This window comes from Equus asinus, chromosome 4 (assembly GCF_041296235.1).
Source record: "Equus asinus isolate D_3611 breed Donkey chromosome 4, EquAss-T2T_v2, whole genome shotgun sequence".
NCBI lineage: Eukaryota > Metazoa > Chordata > Mammalia > Perissodactyla > Equidae > Equus > Equus asinus.
Genome location: NC_091793.1, coordinates 88122331 through 88142014, shown reverse-complemented (window position 1 = coordinate 88142014; position 19684 = coordinate 88122331). Strand labels below are relative to the sequence as shown.

The window sequence follows — 19684 nt, the reverse complement described above, 5'->3', positions numbered from 1 at the left end:
TTAGAAAAATTTAATGAAATTCACACTTATATCAAGGATTTTTTTAATTAAATCTATTGGTTGTTGGTATCTGTGAACTCTTAAGAATAAACACCTGCAGTGTTTTATTATGTAAAAAGGTGGTTTAATTGCATCATATTTATCACAGACAAATCAAGCCCTATTCAGAAGATAATAATGACACAGTAATTGGATCAGTAATTGGTTCAGGATGATTCAATATTGTACTAATAATCATAAATACTGCTGTCTTCTGCTTTGATACAGGGCTGACATGCTAATATAGATTGGATTTAGAGCAATAAATATCAGTGAACTGGATCTAATATTAATCTCTAGATCCTTAGTTAGCTATTCCAGCCAGAAACAGGTATAAAATAGATGTGCTACTTGAAAATATATATAATTAAAATTATAATATGAATTTAGTCAATGTCCTTTAGTGGCTTTCTTAACTATTCAGCTCTGTAACCAGCATCTTCAATAGACTGGGGTGGAGGGGAGTAGAAATAAAGACATTTCTTGATTTTTTCCTGTAAAAATGATTGTTTTGTGGGAGTAATATAATTTTTACATTTGATCCAGCCAAGTTAACATGGATGATGTGACATGATGACCTGGTGGGTAAAATTATTCACGTGCCAGTCATGTAATGATGGATAAGAAAATCATTCCCATTACCACACTGTGTTCGGCAGACACTTGGCGGTTAAACAGGACTGTTTCTTAGCCAGTGTGGTGGCAGCCTTTCACCGAGAGCCAAAGGAGGGGGAGGCTCATTATGTAGGAAACAATGATCCTTATTCACTCAACATGGAAAGTTGCCTTACAAGAGCACATTGGACAGCTCTGGGCTGGAACAAAAATGGCATATCCCCTTTTATCAATGGAACAGAAACCAGGATCAACATGCCTGGCTTGGAATGCTGCCTACTGGTGATAGAAATGGATATATTCAGGCATTTGTTTATTTATGATAATTTCTGTGGATGGGGGTGTTTACTGTCTACCCCTGCTGGAACAGGTCTGTTTTGTGGGAGAAGTAGAGAGGGGCAGCACACAGGTACCAATAAAGAATATAACTCTGCAGTTATAACTCTAAAGTTATAAGACCACTGGAGACAACTAATTAGATATGCTATGTTTACCTGGCAATGGGAGAATTTTTTAATATTATTTTTAATTAAACATATACACAAAATCTATGTACGGGACCAAAAGAATGTCATAGGATAAGGAACCAATGCTTCCTGGTAAAAAACCCAAACATAATGACACATTTTCTAAAAATAACAGAGAGGCTGATGAGACCAATGAATCTAAAGAAGGTTTTGATTATCCTGTTACCCATCTCTTGCCTTTGGGTTTTTGTTGTTTACAAATATGGAATTTGAAATGGCATTTACTCACCAAAGGTCATTATGAATAAAATGAAAATAAAGCTTATCAAATCTATTATTTATACAAATGCTCCAGGATGCGTATTGAGATTCTCTCACATAATTTCTGTCTATTCTAATTATTTAAAAAATCTTTGAAGGTAGGCATAGAGTGGAGTGATTACTTTATTGCCAAAGTCACACACAGGAAGCACAAGTGGATGAACCATGTGTTGGAAGAAAAAAAGAGCCAGAAAAATATGATATCAGTGTCCTTACAGAGATTTTGAACAACCTATGGATTCTCATTCAAGAGAATGGACTTCAACCTATACTGGTGTTCTCAGTCCTCCCTTTTCACGCAAGGTATGGATGACACAATTTTCTCAGCATATGCTCACTTGAATCTTTCTAATGGCATCCATGTTGGCGCCATTTTCTATGTAGGCATGGAGGGATGTCTTCATCATTTGCAGGAGTCTGGGGTTACTGCCAAAGGCAGTGATCCAACTCCACAGGCAAGGGAAACAGATCATTTCGGTTCCCGAATCAGCACTGCATCCAGTAACACCTGAGCAGTGAAAATCCTGTGGCGTCTTCATTCAAGAGCCAGGAAATTCCATGTGTTTATGGAATCAAGTTCTCTCCTACGTGGAGTGACTGTTTATTGTTAAGTATCCATGAAAGAAAATCTGCAGTCACATAGCAGCCAGGCAGTCACACATTCACCGTGCTTCTACGCCCCAGTGGCTCCAGTTCGGAACCAACTGCACGGGAGTTATAGGATAACTAATTCACTTGGTCTTATGTCTGCCTGAAACTCTACGTGTAGTTGTGGTTCACTGGTTTAGTGACGTGAATGAAGGGAATTCACTGCACTCCAAATCTCTCATTACACCTTAATTAGGACCCCAGCTAGAAATATCAATGTATTAACAACTGTAGCAGACAAGATTTCTTTTCTTTCTTTAATCACATATTGTAAAGCATATTGAAGTAGTTTATCAGTGTTTTCTTCTTTTGTTTTTCTCTCGATTGAGAATCCATGGCTAAGTAGACGAACATAAAAACTAAGGCTGTGGTCTTTCAATTTTAATCCTCAGCTCGGTCAGTGACAGAGTAATAAAGGATAACAGTAATCATAGAAAATACATTATTAAGGAGGAACAAATTCGTCACTATTAAGTTTCTGTTGTCGTTGAATTTTGTTTTCTGTTTGTGGGTTTTTTTTTTTTTTTTTAACAGAAATTGTTCCCCTGAGGCAAAGCGTCCTTCTTTTTGTTTGTTGCTTAGTAAATTTCCACGTAATTTTTAAAAAGTCCCTGTTCATTTGGACCTTAGAAACTTGTCTTGGGACCACCAGTTACCAGTGTCCTTAACTTGGGGCCCCCCCGAGTCGCCTCCTCTGTAAGGTAGAGGTTTACTGTAGAAAACTCATCTGACTGTTACAACATCTGGATCATAAATAACAAAAAGCTAGTTTTTAGGTGTCAGCATAATAACAGCTTTTATACTAAAATAGGGAGACTATGTTGTTTGACCTATTTATAATTATTTAAATATTTACCTTCCTCCAAAACGAAGTTACAATAAATTTCCAATTAGCAACAAAATACAATTAAACCATAACTTTCAAAATCCACCTTTAAATCAAAGAAAGACAAACAATACTCAAATTTAATCTGTCCTTTGGGACGGGAGACAGCTTACAGGTTCTAGTCAGCCAGCTAAATGACAGTCAGAAAAGATCATGTGACTGGGGTCTAAAAACTAATTAATCTCCATAAAGCTGTAAGTGAGGTAGGTAAGATGACTTGAAATCTGATTACATTATTGCATTTAAGGGGAGAAAATGCAGCATGTATTTTTCATGTTGATTTTAACCACCTGAGCCCTTAATGACGTTTTGTACCTTGGAATAAAACTCATATTTCATCCATATTTAAAAAGAACTACAAAGATGCTACAGTCATTAGTATATGATTTACACATTTGGTGTAAATAATATGAAAATGAATCACGTAGGTTGCCTTTGTAAAGTTTTCAAAGAATAAGCAATTCTTTGAAAAGTAGATTCACTGTAAAAAGGGAGCCATAAATCCTAAGAGTAAAAGAAATTGACAAAGATATTTAAAGGAAATAATAGTTTTTCTATTCCCACCCTGACTTCCATAAAAAGCAAATGATTAGGTAGTATATTTTGGCTATTGGACATTTATGTGCTACATTTTTTATTATTTCTAAAGTCCTGTTCAAAATAGTTGTGAAAATTGATTAAAATACAGTATTTTCTAAGGCTTGCATTATTCTAGTCACACACAACATATGTAAACACTTTGACTAGTAGAAGGATTCATTCAGAATTCCATGGAACCTTCTTGTATATTTCTCAGCTAATTCTTTTTTTGATTGTTTTCACATTTAAGTAAAAGAGACTTCTAAGCATTTGTTCTTCAAATGTACCCTTCTTTTATCTACAGCAGAAGAACAAGGATTATAGAATAATAATTTGGAACATTATGTCTGAGATGTCCTGAAAATAATCCTTATTAGATTGAAAAGAGCCCTGAAGAGTGTGTGTGTGTGTGTGTGTGTGTGTGTGTGTGTGTGGTGGGTTTATTTGTATGTAACAGTGAGAGAGAGACAGAGATTTGGACTTTTATTAAAAAATATTATCAATCATAGATTATGTAAATCATAAACTGTCTACAAAAATTTTATGTAAAAATAATTGAAAGCACTATATTTGAATAAAAATACAAGCCAGGGAATTTTTATGGCTGCCTGATAATCCATTGTATACTGAATACAGAGAGAAGATGATAGGCAGAATATAGTTTCTAGTTTGTTTCATTGAAATCATAATTATTATTATTTTATAATAATATTAATGCCTGTATAAGGAGACTGACTTATGAAAATAGACTACCTCTCATTGAAAATCTGAAATCACTTTATAGATGAAGGACTTTTTTTTTATTCTATTTTACATGAACAAAGTTTTTGTGAGTTAAGGTGTATTCACTATTTTAGGACAAATGTATCATTTTTCATCTTGACAAAAAGACTAAATGCTACTTAAGTTTTTCCCAATATGCAAACTTTAGAGAAGTCACAAAATTTGGGTGTAATTCAAGGTTGAGAAGACAAGTAATATCTTTTGTTCCTTCATTTTTCTTTTCGCTAATCTCCTTAAGGTGAATGTGCTTGCATACAGAGAGATGTACACCCAGGGATATACTTGTACGCAGGGTGAGAGGAGCATCTGGAAGACTCTAGAGGTGTCGGAACTAGGCAGAGTGATGGAAAAGCCACAGGATATTGTGTCAGGAAGGAGAGCCACTCCATCTTTTCTGACCTCTGCCTTCACACCCATCTAATCTTCTCTGTATCCCTTCCTATTATCCTCTATCTTTCCACTTTGCCCTTTAGATACAGAGTATGAAAAACATTTTCCCTGACCTGAATAAGCATTTATGAGCAGCTACTTCCTGAGTTCAGTGAATATTTTTGACCTTAAAAAGCACTGTAGTTGTGACTTTCTGACTAGAACTGATGATATCTGTTAAAATATTACACAATTATTTAGGATTGAGTTATTACTGCTTAAATACACCAGTCTATTTTTCCAATCATTGAAGATTTGAAACATTCAGACAACTCTTGCTAATGGGTAACTAGTAAATATCCATAGTTAAAACTGAAAGGAAGTAAAAATGAAAACATGACACTGAAGAATTCTGAAAGTTTGTGTCAAAAATTTCTAAATGTTCTATATGCAAAATACTTTACAAAAGCCTTATTTTAAATTATTTTAACGAATGTCTACGGAGAGGCAAGAGTATACCTGAGGTGTAAGGCTAACAGATATCCTCTGTTAAACTCTGACTTCTAAGGAGAATTCTGTTCTATCGTGTAATGATGCCCAAATGCCTCACCATTTCCACCAACTGCATTACAGAAAAATCGTATGAGCTTATACTCAGTCAACTCACTGCCCTTACAAAATCGAGTAGACAAAGGTTAATTAACCAGGGGTGAAAAAAGAATTAAAAAATTGAGATGGAGCATTCAAAAAAGAACTGACATAATTCTCTACTCTATCTTTCTCTCAAATTTCCCTTTACTCTTGATATTACCAAATTGTTTAGCAGTTTTAGAAATTCTGAGATCCAAAAGGTGTCAACAGTACAACGCCTTAAATTTTTTAGCTGCTTTAAAGCGTGCCCTCAAAGACTCGCTTTTTTAAGCAGTAATTTGAATAAATGGCATAAACTGCCAACCTTTCTGCAATCATTCACCGAATTAGGTTTTGGTTATGGAATTAGTTTTCATCTCCTCTTTCTTTTCTTTGTTACTTCCTTTCCATCTGACAAGGTGTTTCCTAACACATCTGAAATTTGGATTTAAATTGGGACCCAGTTTGACAATTGAAGGACAGATTTATAAAGCACCAAAACTCCTAATTGGTAGTTTGATTTTAGTATTTGTTTTTTTTGTTTGTTATTTATTTATTTATTTATTTATGTACTTACTTCTTCATTCATTCATCTACTTACTTATGGACAGAATATTAGATAAGAATACATTTGAAAGCACTTTAATGAGAAAGAGGGTAGGCAAATTCTCGTTTAACGTAAAAGCCACTTCAACTATTAATCATGATTACAGAAAATTCCCATTGTGACAGAATATCATTTAACTTCCAAAAACTAAAGGCAGTGACAGCACACATTTTTGTAAAGCTCTACCATATAATAATTTGGTGTAAGGAAAGATTTCACAACCTAATCTTTGAAAGAGCTTCAATTACCAATCAAATATACATAATCTGTTTCATTTGTTAGAATCTTGATTGTATATATTATTTTGGCTTTGTTTTAACAAATATACTTGGCCATAACGAAAATAAACCTGCTGAAGTCTCTGCGGTCTGAGACAAGCTATAACACATTTCTGCACCACAGGGCGGGCCCCTGGGATACCTACTGAGAAAATGCATGCCCACTGAGCATGCCCAGACTATTAAAATGAATTGACATGTTAATGCTGACAGGAAAAGAGCACAAGAGAGCTTGCTAAATTACTGCTCAGTCAGGCACTAGGAATTCCTGAGTGGCTAACTCCTGAGCAAAACCCACAGCAAGCACAACAACAACAACAAAACTTTATTGTCAAATGCACCCAAAACAAACAAACACTAACAGGGTTGTCATGTTAGCAATCCACCTAGCCATAAATCATATGGATTTTAATCATACCTGCCACCTTAGCCGCTTATCCCCAGAGAAATTGTTTTCTTTTTGCTCCCTCCTTCATTCGCTTTCAATTATCTGGAAGCTGTTTCGCATGTTTATTTATTTATCTAAAGTTCACATACAGTATGCATGCACAAATTTTCTCCAGGGGTCTGGACCAGGCAGATCATACGAGGATGCAGTGGAGCGTAGCAGCTAACAGCTCGGATGAATGTACTCAGTCTCAAAAACCTGCTTTGGACCGTGATGACAAGGAAAGGGGAGGACAGAAGTAATTAGTGTGTGTACAATGATTGATTATGGCTTAATATTCGGGCATTTCCCCTTTAGACCACCATAGGTAGACTTAACGAATGAGGAGACAGGAAGTTCTCGTGGTTTTCGGTAAGTGAGGAAGGAAAAACTGCTTTTCCATATTTAAGTCATTAGCTTCTCTTCTGTGGAGGTGGAATAAAGTTTATTTGCTTTTAAACACATATGTTTGATCAGTCTATTCACTGCCTCTAAGAGTGGTTCAAAACCTCAGATATTAAGATGAGCATAAATAAGTGACTTCTAGCCTTGGGCGGGCAGAGAAGAGATGAAAGGAAGCTGCGCATTTCAGATGAAATTATCCAATCTCACCATCGTGTTGTCTTATTCCCACGAACAACTTCAGAAAATAATACCAATTTGGCTATTCAAGGAATCGGCAGTGAACTGTTTCTGACCTTTTCTCTACTCCAGGAGGTGAGAAAGTAGCATAGGTACATTGTGGAGTCCATGTCTTTTAGACACAAAACTCATTTTCATGAGACAAAATTGAGCAAAATATAGATATGTTAGATATAGGAAATTCAGGAGAAAGAAAGCTCACTTTATTATATCTGTCAGATTCAAGGGTTTTTGATACTGTTGTGTGTGTGTGTGAGTGTGTGCGTGCATGTAAGTCATGAGGGCTTTTTATGCACACTTTGATCTGTACTTGCCACGCTGTGTATTAGCTCCATCTCTAGATAGAATCTGTTTAGAACACCCATAGAAATTAAAAGGATCACATGGAGTTTGACATTTTGCAAAATGAAAGAATAATGGATGTATTATATTGTGTTTTTTTTCCCTTTTAATAAAAATGTCTAACTGACCCATGGGAAGCTTGGCTGGAAGTTTAGAAGTCGGAATCATTTTTCTTTCCCTTTATGCTCAAAAAATATAAGAATGTAATTTCTTCAGCTTTATATTTCTTGAGATTTCAGTGTATTTGAGTTATCTTTCTTGTTTATAAGTCAGAAACTAAATACTCTGTTTACCCTAAAACACTTTATTGTCTTATATTCACTTAGCATCCTATATCTAAATGCCCAGATAATCAAATCTCTCTGCTCTATTTACTTTTATGGTTTTCTTCTTCTACCTGACCAAGGACATGGCACAAAACACAAAAATGGTTGACCTTTAACCTCAAGTCTGAACAGAATCAATAACCCATATCAAATTAGATGCAAAATTTTAGTCTTCCAAAATGCCAGATTATTGATATTTGGGGGTAGAAAATAAATCGAGCCACATTTCATAGATATTTTACATTCTACCTCAATATTTCATAGTTTGCACTCACGATTTTGTATTTCCTATAATCTTCCTTAAAACATCACATATGGGGCCGGCGCGGTGGGTTGCGCAGTGGTTAACATCGCACGTTCAGATTCGGCAGCCCCGGGTTCGCCGGGTCAGATCCCAGGTGTGCACATGGCACTGTTTGGAACGCCATGCTGTGGTAGGCGTCCCACATATAAATTAGAGGAAGATGGGCATGGATGTTAGCTCAGGGACAGTCTTCCTCAGTGGACAGAGGAGGATTGGCGCCAGTTAGCTCAGGACTAATCTTCCTCAAAAAGAATTCATATTAATTAATCTATTCAACTGTACTTATTCATCACCTAGTATGTGTCAGGGAGGTGCCAGATCACAGTGTCTTAGGTGAGATAGTCCTTAATTGTTGCATAGATATAACTAGATCAATATCTATCTACCTGTCTATCTCTCTATCAATCTATCTATCCATCTCATTTCAAAAATATCAACTTCAAAATCCAAGATTAAATTAAACTGAACATGGTTTAGATGCATTAAAATAACCAAAATACATCAATAACTTTGTGTACCACTAAAAAATGGCTGATAAGATTTTGATCACCCAAGTCTACATTGCACTACCTGCATCACATGGGCGAGAAGAGAAGATAGCCTAGGGCAGAACATAGAGTGTCCTAGAATTGCAAGAAATCCCCAGAAAAGCTGAGAAGGAAGAGAGAGACTGAAGAAACTGAGGGGAATGTGAAATGGGAAGAGAGTATTTCAAGAAAGAGAATCTAATGCTGTGAAAATGTCTAACATCCTAGAGACTGAAAAGGGTCTCTTGGTTTAGTAAGAAGATGTCACCGTTGACCCAGTAGGGGGTCCAGATTGCAGTGGCTTTAGAAATAAATAAGAGAAGAAAATGAAGAAACAACTAGTCTAGGAAATTATTTTAAGAAGTTTTTCAGTGAGAGGGAGGACAGAGAGGTAAGACTGTGTCTAGAGCAGGAAACTGCAGTAGAAGGAAGATTTCAGAGACACCACACTGCAACTATTTATATGGTAGTGTGTGTCTGGCTCCCCATGGAGTGGTGCCGCACACGCACAGTGAAGCCCTATACAGTGCCACCATTATTGCTTCTTAGTTTATTCATTCATTTTTTTTTTTTTATTTTAAAGATTTTATTTTTTTCTTTTTTCTCCCCAAAGCCCCCTGGTACATAGTTGTATATTCTTCGTTGTGGGTCCTTCTAGTTTTGGCATGTGAGACACCACCTCAGCGTGGTTTGGTGAGCAGTGCCATGTCCACACCCAGGATTCGACCAACCAAACACTGGGCCGCCTGCAGAGGAGCTTGCAAACTTAACCACTTGGCCACGGGGCCAGCCCCTATTCATTCATTTTTAAGATGGGAGAATCTTTGGTATGCTGAAGTGTTCATGGAAAGTGGCTCATAGTGAAGAACAGGTTAGAGATATTGGGGAACGAGAGAGAGATTTGGAGCAAGTACAATGGGGGATTGGCCACAGGGGCAAAAGGGGGAATCTCTTTTTATTTAGACAAGTGTGAATTCAGGTCAGTTTGTGTCACTTGCTGTTCTTCCATGGAATTACACATGGCCAGCCTACATAAAACAGTGCCCCCCCCCCAACATCCTTGCCAAGTCATTTATAAATTTTATCTTTTACGCCATCAACACGTGACATTATTTGTTTAAAGTAGAAGAAATTCTATCTTTTTTTCACTGTTGTATTCCCAGCTCTTAGAGTACTGCCCATGGGAGGCCCTCAATTTGCATTTATGGATTTTTCAGTCATTCTATAATACGGATATTTGTAAAACTGTGTTATTTTCTTGAAGAGGATACTATTGTTTGTCAAAACAACAGACAATTCACTTTTCTTCCTACATTGGCGGAAGTCAATTTTGTTCAAGGGAATCCACCATCTCTTCCCCAGTGACTCAGGAGATTCACGATTGGTCTTAGCAGGTCGTGGTTGACCTATCCGTCAGCTTCCCAGGGGCTTGTTTTGCATGAGCATGTGACCCAGGACTGGCCAATGAGATATGTCCAGAGGTTACGTTATGGAATTCTGTAAAATGTTTGCTTGATGATAAAAAGAAACAGAGAAGAAATAGTTCCTCATCTCCTGCTGTACATCATTTTATCTTCATTTTGCACCTCGAACTAGAGCACTCATAAGTATGAAAAGAGCCAACTTACTGAGAATACTGGAGAAGAAAGATTTGAGCCAGAAATAAGTTAACCCCGACCTTTACTTACTCACTCAACTGCATTCCACTACCACCCCACTAAGTGCCAGGAGACAATAGAAATGACAGCCATAATCCCTAATTTCAAAAGTTTACAATATCCTGGTCTTGAAGGCAACATGTCCCCATATAGGTGAGAGGACAAAAAAAAGATTAACAAACAAACAAGTGTTTCTTATCTGGAGACTCGTCTGGGGACAGGTCCACTTACAACTTACAAGTTGATTTAGGCTGTTGACAGACTTTTAGCAAGATGATTCTTATGTAACGTAATTTCAAGAGTGACACCTCATCACTTTGTGCATATTCTATTGGTTAGAAGCAACTTACAGGTCTCATCCACAATCTAGAGGGAGGGCTTATACCGGGGCTTGAAAGTGGGGCTCTTTAAGGTCATTTTGGTTTCTGTCTACCACAGTCCACCATCTGGCCATCAATTATTAATGTCCCTCCAACATGCAAAATAAATTCTCCCCCTCCAAAGATCCAAAGGGTCTCATTCTGTAACAGTACCAGCTCGACATTCAAAATCTCATCATTTAAATCAGGTCTAGGTAAGAATGAGGTTTCTGGATATAATCTGTCAAGAACAGCTAGCCCTTGAGGCATTCCTCTCCATCTGTAACCCTGTAATGCTAAAGACACAAGTTATCTACATCTAACAAACTCAATATAAAATGGGGGGAGACCCTAAAAATAACATTTGTGGACATTCTAGTTCAAAAAGCAGGAAAATGGAAGATAAAAAGGAGTTCTGAAGTTTAGCCAGGCAAACAAGAGTTTAGTGATTAGATGTCAAGGACTGTGAATAATTCTCTGTGGCTCTAGCCTCCATCCTTTCTCTCTTGGTTCTGCTTTGTGGTCACCCTTCTTTTGTCATGAAAGGTACTGTAGGTTCTCAAGTGAGTAGTTTTGTCAGCACTTCCAGCCAGTAGAATTTGGGGTGATCTGACAGCCTCCTTTCGCATTGCACTCTGTCTTTTCAGTCCAAGCCAATAGTGACCTCTTCATTGAAACAATTACCTCAAGTACTTTCTGGGTCTCCTGTAGATTTTAATGGGGTCCATGTCACTAGACAAAAACTAGGCCCACAGATATTTTTGAGATAATCCTTTCTCTACCTTGGCATCCTGCTAACATGGCTAAGGAGCATCACACCGAACTTCGCAGAATCTTTATGATTTGATTGGAAGAATCTTTGAGGCGCATTGTTAATCTCTTGAAAGATCTCTTTTTGTGACTGATTACCCTAATCTTTTAATCTTTCTGAGGCTTCAGTAAGAAGTTATGGAGTCACGACCTTGACTTTCCTTCAGAGCAAGCTTTTCTGACAGTGAATGTCAATGTTAATTTTTTTTTCCTTTTTCCATCTGGAGAGAATGAGAATTTTCAGAATCATCAAATCTTGGGTTTTTTTTTAATAGTTCTTCCCTCAATTTATCTCTCTCCCCTCACATTTTACTATAATCAACAAGAATAAACAAGACAGTACCTTCACCACTTTGCTTGAAGATCAGCCTTATGACCAAACTCATCACTTATAAGTATTTTCCATAGAACCATAGAAGACAATTTTGCTAAGTTTTTGGGCACTATATAACAAGGATCCCTGTCCTTCCAACTTTCAATAACATACTCCCCTCTTCATTGTCAGCCTCATTGACAGTGCCCTTAACGTCCAGATATCTGCCAATAATCTGCTGCTCATAGCTATCTAGGTATTTTCTATCATGTTTATCAAAATTCCTCCCACCTCTGCCCATAGCCTGGTTTCAAAGTCACTCATGGATTTTTAGGGATTACTTTCCTTGTACCGTGTAATAAATTACTACAATCTTAGTGGCTTAAAAACATCATGTATTTATCACTTCACAGTTTCTGTGGGTCAGAAGTCCAGGCATGTTGTAGCTGAGTCCTCTGTAAGGCCATGGTCAAGGTTTTAGCCAGGGCTGTAATTTTCATCTGGAGGCTCAACTGGGGAAGAATTCACTTCCCAGTTCACTCAAGCTGTTGGCAAAATTCATCTTTTTGTGACTATAAAACTGAGGGAGCTAGCTTCTTGCAGGTTATTGACAGAAGGTCTTCCTTAGCTCCTTGCCATCTGGGCCTCCTAATATGGCCACTGATCATTTCAAAGCCAACAAAAGAGAAAGTCTCTAAAGCGAGTCTGTTGGCAAGACAGACAGGTTACTATACAATGTTATTACATACTCATGGGAGGACTCCTATCACCTTTGCCATATTCCATTGGCTAGAATCAAGTCAAAGTTCTCACCCACTCTCAGAGAAGAAGATTATAACAAAGGCATGAACATAAGAAGGTGAGTGTCATAGGTTGGATTGTGTTCCCCCCAAATTCATATGTTGGTGTCTAACTCCCAGTACCTCAGAATGTGGCTGCACTTGGAGATAGGGTCTTTAAAGAGGTAATTAAAATGAGATTATTAGGATGGGCTCTAATCCAATGGGATTGGTGTCCTTCTGAGAAGGCGAGATTAGAAGAAAGACATGTGCAGAGGGAAGAACATGTGAAGACACAGGGAGAAGATGATCATCTACAAGCTAAGGAGAGAGGTCTCAGAAGAAGCCAACCCTGGCGACACCTTAATCTCAGACCTCTGGAATTGTGACAAAATAAATTTCTGTTGTTTTTCACCCAGTTTGTGGAATTTATTATGGTATCGTTAGTAAACTAATACAGTGGGGTCATTGGGGGTCACTTTAGTGTCTATCCTCCACAATTGGAGACGTTGATGGTGGTTTTAAGACATAGTCCTAAGGAGCACTTGGTGTTCTTCTGAGGTGCCTTAGAGTCCTTCCAGCGGGTGGAAGAGCAAGCATATGGGGCTCTAGGGCTCCCAACCCCATTTCAATGAGTGAATTCCACTTGAATCTGTTGTATCTATTGGAATTCTACCTACTGAGAATTTTTCAAGTTCAAAAAAATCTCTGTAGTCTTATCCGATGTGTCTTATCCCAGGAATATATTCCTGTATGGAAATTTTATTGACTGTTAAAATAGCACTGGACTAGTATTTAAGAGAGCTAAACTCTGATATCCACTCTGATATAAGCCAGTTTGGGAACTTTGAACAGGCCTCCTAAGCTCACTGACCTTTTTGTTTCTTCACCTAGAAAATTAGGAGTTTGGACGAAACGATTCCAGATTCCATTCCATCTCTCAGTAACGCAAATTACAGCAGTTTATAAATTTTGTTGTTAATCACTTTGCTTCCATTTCTACACTTACAGGGGAGAGATAATAAGATAATTCTAGGAGCCAGCCTAGTGGCGTAGTAGTTAGGTTCATGCACTCTGCTTCTGTGTGGCCCGGGTTTGCCAATTTGGATCCTGGGCACGGACCTAACACCGCTTATCAAGCCAGGCTGTGGCAGGCGTCCCACATATAAAATGGAGGAAGACAGACAAAGATGTTAGCTCAGGGCCAATCTTCCTCAGCAAAAAGAGGAGGATTGGCAGTGGATGTTAGCTCAGAGCCAATCTTCCTCAAAAAAAAAAAAAGATAATTCTATACCATACCAAGTTTGTTTTGCTTGATCAATAATGACAAAGATTTCTGACACTTGAAAGCAATATATATATTTGTACTGAAAAAAAACTTGATGGTATTTCTCCAGCATTAGAAAGATGTGTGAGAGTTACATTTTGAGCATTGATTGTAGTTTTTATTCTTGATTACATGTCTTTGAGAAAGGAACTGAAATTAGGCAGAAGAGACTGGGTATTTTCATAAGTTCTGTGAGTGTAAAAGAGTCTTCCCAGCCAATTTTAAAAGAGAATATTTTTATCTTAAACCATATATAATAGTTTTTACCTCTGTGTTTTCAGAGATGAATTTACATAGCTGAGATGTTGTTTTTGTGTCTGTGTAAAACTAGTGACAAATTAGAAAGTGAAAATAAACTTTTGTTCAAATGCCAGGGACCTCATCTGTATTTTTATTGCTTTGAGCTTTTTCACTCACTGATACAGGATTTGAATCAATGAATAATTCTTTATCCTCACACCTGTAGTCTGAACTTGCTGCCGTAGTTGACAATGCATAATTTTGCTCTATTCTGTCAAAACTCAGCCCAGAAACTAAGAACATGTTCTCCTTCATTCATCGTAACATTCTAAAGAATTCATTTCCTTTAGGCGATGGTTCAAAATTTGAGGTCAGCATGAGTTAAAAAACTTTCAATGCTCTTTTAACTCTCAGTTGTCACCTATTCTGATTCTTCTGTCTTCAATTCCCACAATGAAGGTCCCTGAACAGAACTCATCTGAATACTGAAAAGGCCATGTTTCTAAAGCTATAGCAGGCTGGCAGGAGCTGCTCCATTCAGATGAGCTCTCTGATGTACAGGTGAGGCAGCAACTATATTGGCAGCATTTGCTGAATTCTCCAAGCCCACGGGGGGCAGGATTCCACCTGGTTGGGATCCTCTCCTGGAGTAAACTCGGGGACCAAGCTTTCTGAAATGAAATGGGCTGCAGAGGAACATCCCAAAGTGACAGCAGATTTTGTGTTCAATGACCGTCTGGTTTTCATTATCTTGTTCTCAACGAAGAATTCATCCAAAGAACAACCAAAGAAAAGCAATGTGTAAACCATGTCAACTCCCCCTTGGATGAATGTGTCACACTTGATCCGTTATCTAGCGGTGATTGTGTAAAGGTGGGGAAAGGGGAGAGGAAGAAGAACAAAAAGGAAAAGGAGGGCAAAAACAAGAGATGGTAGGAGTAGGAGGAAAGCAATGTGTCAGCTCTTCAGCTGTCTCATTATGCAGCTCCTCACACTCACCAAAGATGTAATTCATCCTGCAGGTGCAGACATTGTTGGCTTTCTCGTGGACTTGACGGATGGACCAGATGTATGTTCCCTTACCCCAGATGCTCTTTAAGAACACTGACCATGAGATAGGGGATTGTGTGCACCTGAATCAGCACAATCACTGAGCCTTATTTGTCTCATTTCTTGTTTAAAGAACCAGTAGTATTGTGCACAGAGCAACAAAAACTAGACAGAGGGCTTTTCTCTTTTAATATAGAAAAATGGCCAATCTAAACACCTTTTGGAGTCACTTCTTTATAACTGCCCCTGAGATAAATACGACACGACCGGCCTGATTACTCACTACCAAGAGACACATTAGTGGACAATTATCAGAACACTTGGCAACATTGCATCCTGTAATAAAATTCATCCGTATGTTTTCTACAATGTTTCTAAGAATTTAATATGGATTTTTCTAGTATAAATTAAAAAAAGATTTTTCAAGTCATGTGAATAGATAACATAGAAATGGGAACGTTCATTCTATCTGAATGTGTCCACTTCCCCTCCCTGCACATTAGCTCCCACCACCTTCAAGGATTCCAAAATCCGAACGAAACTGTTGCTTTTTGGGTTGAAGTTCCATTGACTCTTGGCAAAAAGCAACTTCCTGGTTCAAAGAAAAAAGACATAAAAAAGCTCACAAGGCTTCTTAGACATCAAATGGGTCTTACGAAACCACATTTTGATGAGCTAAGTGTAAATGAATCAGAAACACATGGATTAAATTTCCCTTGAAATACACATGGGTTTGAAAATTAAGGAAAAAGTGTTTAGCCAAATGTGTTTTGGGTTTCCTTGAACTGAAAACATTTGAGAAAAGTTGAGGCATTTGCTAAACCCTAATACACTGTTGTGTTTGCTCAACCCTCCTCCAGATCAATTAAATTTCCACGAGGCTTCCTCCATTCCCTTGTGGTTTGTCTTGTCACCTTTGTCTTGACACATTATAGACCAAACTAAATTCCCATTGAAAAAACAGACTGTTGTTCATCTACTTAAATATGAGGGAGCTATTAAAACACCCAGTGAATCAGAGACATTAAGGGGTGGAAAAGCACCCATTAGGTCATGAATTCTATCCTGAGGGTTGGAGCACATGCACTCACAGCTCTCTAGTGCTTTATCCAGTGTAGTTTTAAATGTCTCAAGTGACAGGACTTCCACCACCTCCCTTGGGAGAGTATTGTGCATTCTAATAGATTTTGCCATTAGGAACTGTGCCTAAGTGTAGAACAGAGGCACAGTGGACCGTCTCGGAGAAAAAAAGGTATTGTGGAGGATTAACTCTTTCACTACTCCATATCAATCACCTGTAGCACGTGCAGCAACTTACTTTAGCATTTCAGTACTTATGAATGTGCTGTGTTATATGTGTACCTCACTAGTTTTCATTTCAAAAATACCATTTGATTAATGGGATAAAATTGTGCCTATTTTAATGCAAGATAAAGCTCCACAATTAACAGATACAACAGAATAAAACTATAGAAAGTCACAAATGTATTCTCTTATTTGATATTATTTTAATATTCCTCAAAAATACATGACTTTGAAAGTCTTGAGATTTTTATTAGTCAGGAAATGACATCTAAGTGTCACCAACCGGAACCTAAACACACATACTACCTGTTTATATATTTTATTACATATCTTCTCCCAAAACTGCCTTCCTTCTGCTGCTAACATCTTTTCTTTAAACCTCTTCACAGCAAGTTGAACTTATTTTCTATTTCTACTGCTCCTAAGGAAGACAACACATTTGTTGGAAAATATCTAGATAAAAAGGAAAACCTAGCTTTCAATATAACTAACATGTTTTCGGAGGTCTTATGGCAGAGTTTACATTAATTTGCTCCAGTTCTCATTCTACTTACAAATGAGTTATAAGTCACATAATGACTTACATGGCCTGTCATACTGCTACTATGCTGACCTTTTCAAGATTCTGCATTGTGAACAGCTGACAGGCATACCTCTTCCATGCCAGTTATTGCAACCTATAAAACTTAACCAACGAAGCGACAAGAAGAATCAGGTAAGGCGAACGGGAAAACGCATGACATTCTTGACTTCCCTTTTCAATCTCTTTCAGATATGGGGTGGCTTTTCATGTTTCACACAATCTTTCCTGTTCGTTTTAAAATGAGCATTTTCTTCTCCCTGCACCCTGTTGCTCATATTATCTTGCCCCTCCGTATGCATTTCTGAGTCGGTCATACAAAAGAAGTCCTCTGTTAGTGTATGGAGTTGAGAATTTTGCATCTCAGTAGCTCTCTTTTTTTTACTATTTTAAGATTTGAGGGGAAGGAGAGATTGAATTGAATAAATACGTTTCAAAATTCTACATCCATTTGATTATTACCACACTTTCTCACGTTAAACTGTCTTTCTTAAAGACGTTTTAAACAGTATTTAAAGCTGAGGACTTGCCTTTCGATTAGGACATCAACACTGAATGATACTTACCTTTAACAAATAGAGTTGGGTCATTTCACTCTCTCAATTACGCCAAAATGAGAAGTTGCTCTCCCAGACTGTTGACGTTACTATACAGCTTCGGTTACCATCGTCTTTTCCTGCAACAGATGTAGGTTTCCGTTTTTAATTTTTCCTTTAATCTTTTCTTAAAAAGTCGATCCTTATGGCCCTTTAATAAATGTGACTCTTCTCTGAATTTTTTCTAATGGATTCCCCTTCTCTCTTAAGAAGATTGCTGTTAATATTTAACAATTTTGAATCTCTGTTTTTAAAAGGGGATGTTGGATTTTTAGTTTTTAGGCTGGTTTGAATTCATATGCACTTTTCCACAGCTAAGACTGAAAAGCACACATACGACTGCCATTTGATGGCAGCCAGGACCAAAAGAGGGCAAACCGCTGTTTCTTTCTTCTTTAAAGTTATTCGATATTAAAATAATTACAAGCACAGAGTAAGAGCAATATTCTGAATCAAGTTACTGAGTTCCGTGCTCTACTCTGAATTTGTTAAGTTTCTGCGTAAAGGGGTATTTATTTTACCATCTAGAAAATGCTTTAAATTATGTCTCATGTTCAAAAAGACTGAGAAATAAAAGGCTCAGTTCTTCAGGCAGAGCTAACCTTTGAGATTATGGTAAGCATATGATGCCTGCTGCCATATTATGGCCACTAGCTTCTTTTTTTCATTATTGGCAAAAGTGAAACCAGATTCGGTAACGCATTCAGTGAGATGCCTTCAACTTACTCAAACTTAGGGAAGTCTGACAATCTATCAGAAGGAGCTGATGGCGAGGCTGTGCTCAACTAAATCCAAATGTGCATGTGTACTTTCTACTTGTTCTATAACGGATACCTTTAAATAAAAGTCGCCATGTAGATCATCTTATTAAGCACATCAGATGAGTCATTGTCTGAGGCGGAATTCAAACGCAAGATTTGTTTCTTGAGAGTGATTTTATTCTATCTTACAAATACATGTTATTTCAAAAGGAGATATTAATAAATCCTTGAAAGCCAACATTTTCTATGCAATGATCATTTCATAGACATTGGGAAAGAGAGAAAATATTTATAAAGCATTTAGTGATGAGTAATTCACAAGGAAATAATTATAAATACAAGTCAAACAAATTGGCAATTGTTTGCATTTCAAATTAGAAATCACATGGAATGAAGCCTCGCTCTGATTTGCCTCATGAGCATCTTAGGGAAAGCTGTTCCTACCTACGTTTGTGAGGCTCACATGGAGGTCTAGATGATAGAACATTCGTCTGAGGGTCTGGATTTCATAAAGGCTTTCCTGGCTCTATCAGACCTTGCTGTGTGGCCTGGTGGAATGTACTCTAGATTTTCTCTATTTCAGTTTCCTCATCAGGGCAGCTGGGAATTAAAAGAAATTTTTTTAAAAATGTTAAAGATCTTAATAGTAAGAATGCTACCAATTTAGTAGGACCAAACCATGTTTTTCACAACAAATGTGTTTTCCCTAAAGTCACTGATAGCCTGAACAGCCTCAATTCCATCTAGACTTTTCAGAAAATCCTGCATGTCCACTTAAGAGATGAGGAAATTCAGCTGAAGAGATGACGAGACTGAACGAAGGCCACTATGGGTATCAGAAAAACTGGCTAATGCCTTGTTTATAGAAGTGTTCAACAAATATTACTTAATATGATCCTACAGTGTCCCACCAGATTAGCCACAGACAGACATTCTTTCTTTATTAACTCCTTAAATGATATTGTCAGCATTATCTGCTTGTTTTTATCCTATATGTAGCGTCAAAAAGCAAAAAGGCAAAGATTTTAAGTCTCCTCTCAGTAAGCATGCTAAGAAAACCACAAAATCCTCAGACTTAATTATATTCACAGCTAATGGAGTGAAGAACAGTGAGTG

At 37.5% G+C, this 19684-nt stretch overlaps 1 long non-coding RNA gene across 1 annotated transcript in view; it reads right to left on the bottom strand.

Moving 5' to 3' along the window:
• LOC139045189 (uncharacterized) overlaps positions 1–17994 on the bottom strand; it is a 30335-nt gene extending 12341 nt beyond the window's left edge. Inside the window, exon 1 of the long non-coding RNA XR_011503084.1 lies at positions 17778–17994. This is a non-coding gene — a long non-coding RNA (uncharacterized lncRNA). The remainder of the gene's footprint in view (positions 1–17777) is intronic.
• Positions 17995–19684: the final 1690 nt, after the last annotated feature.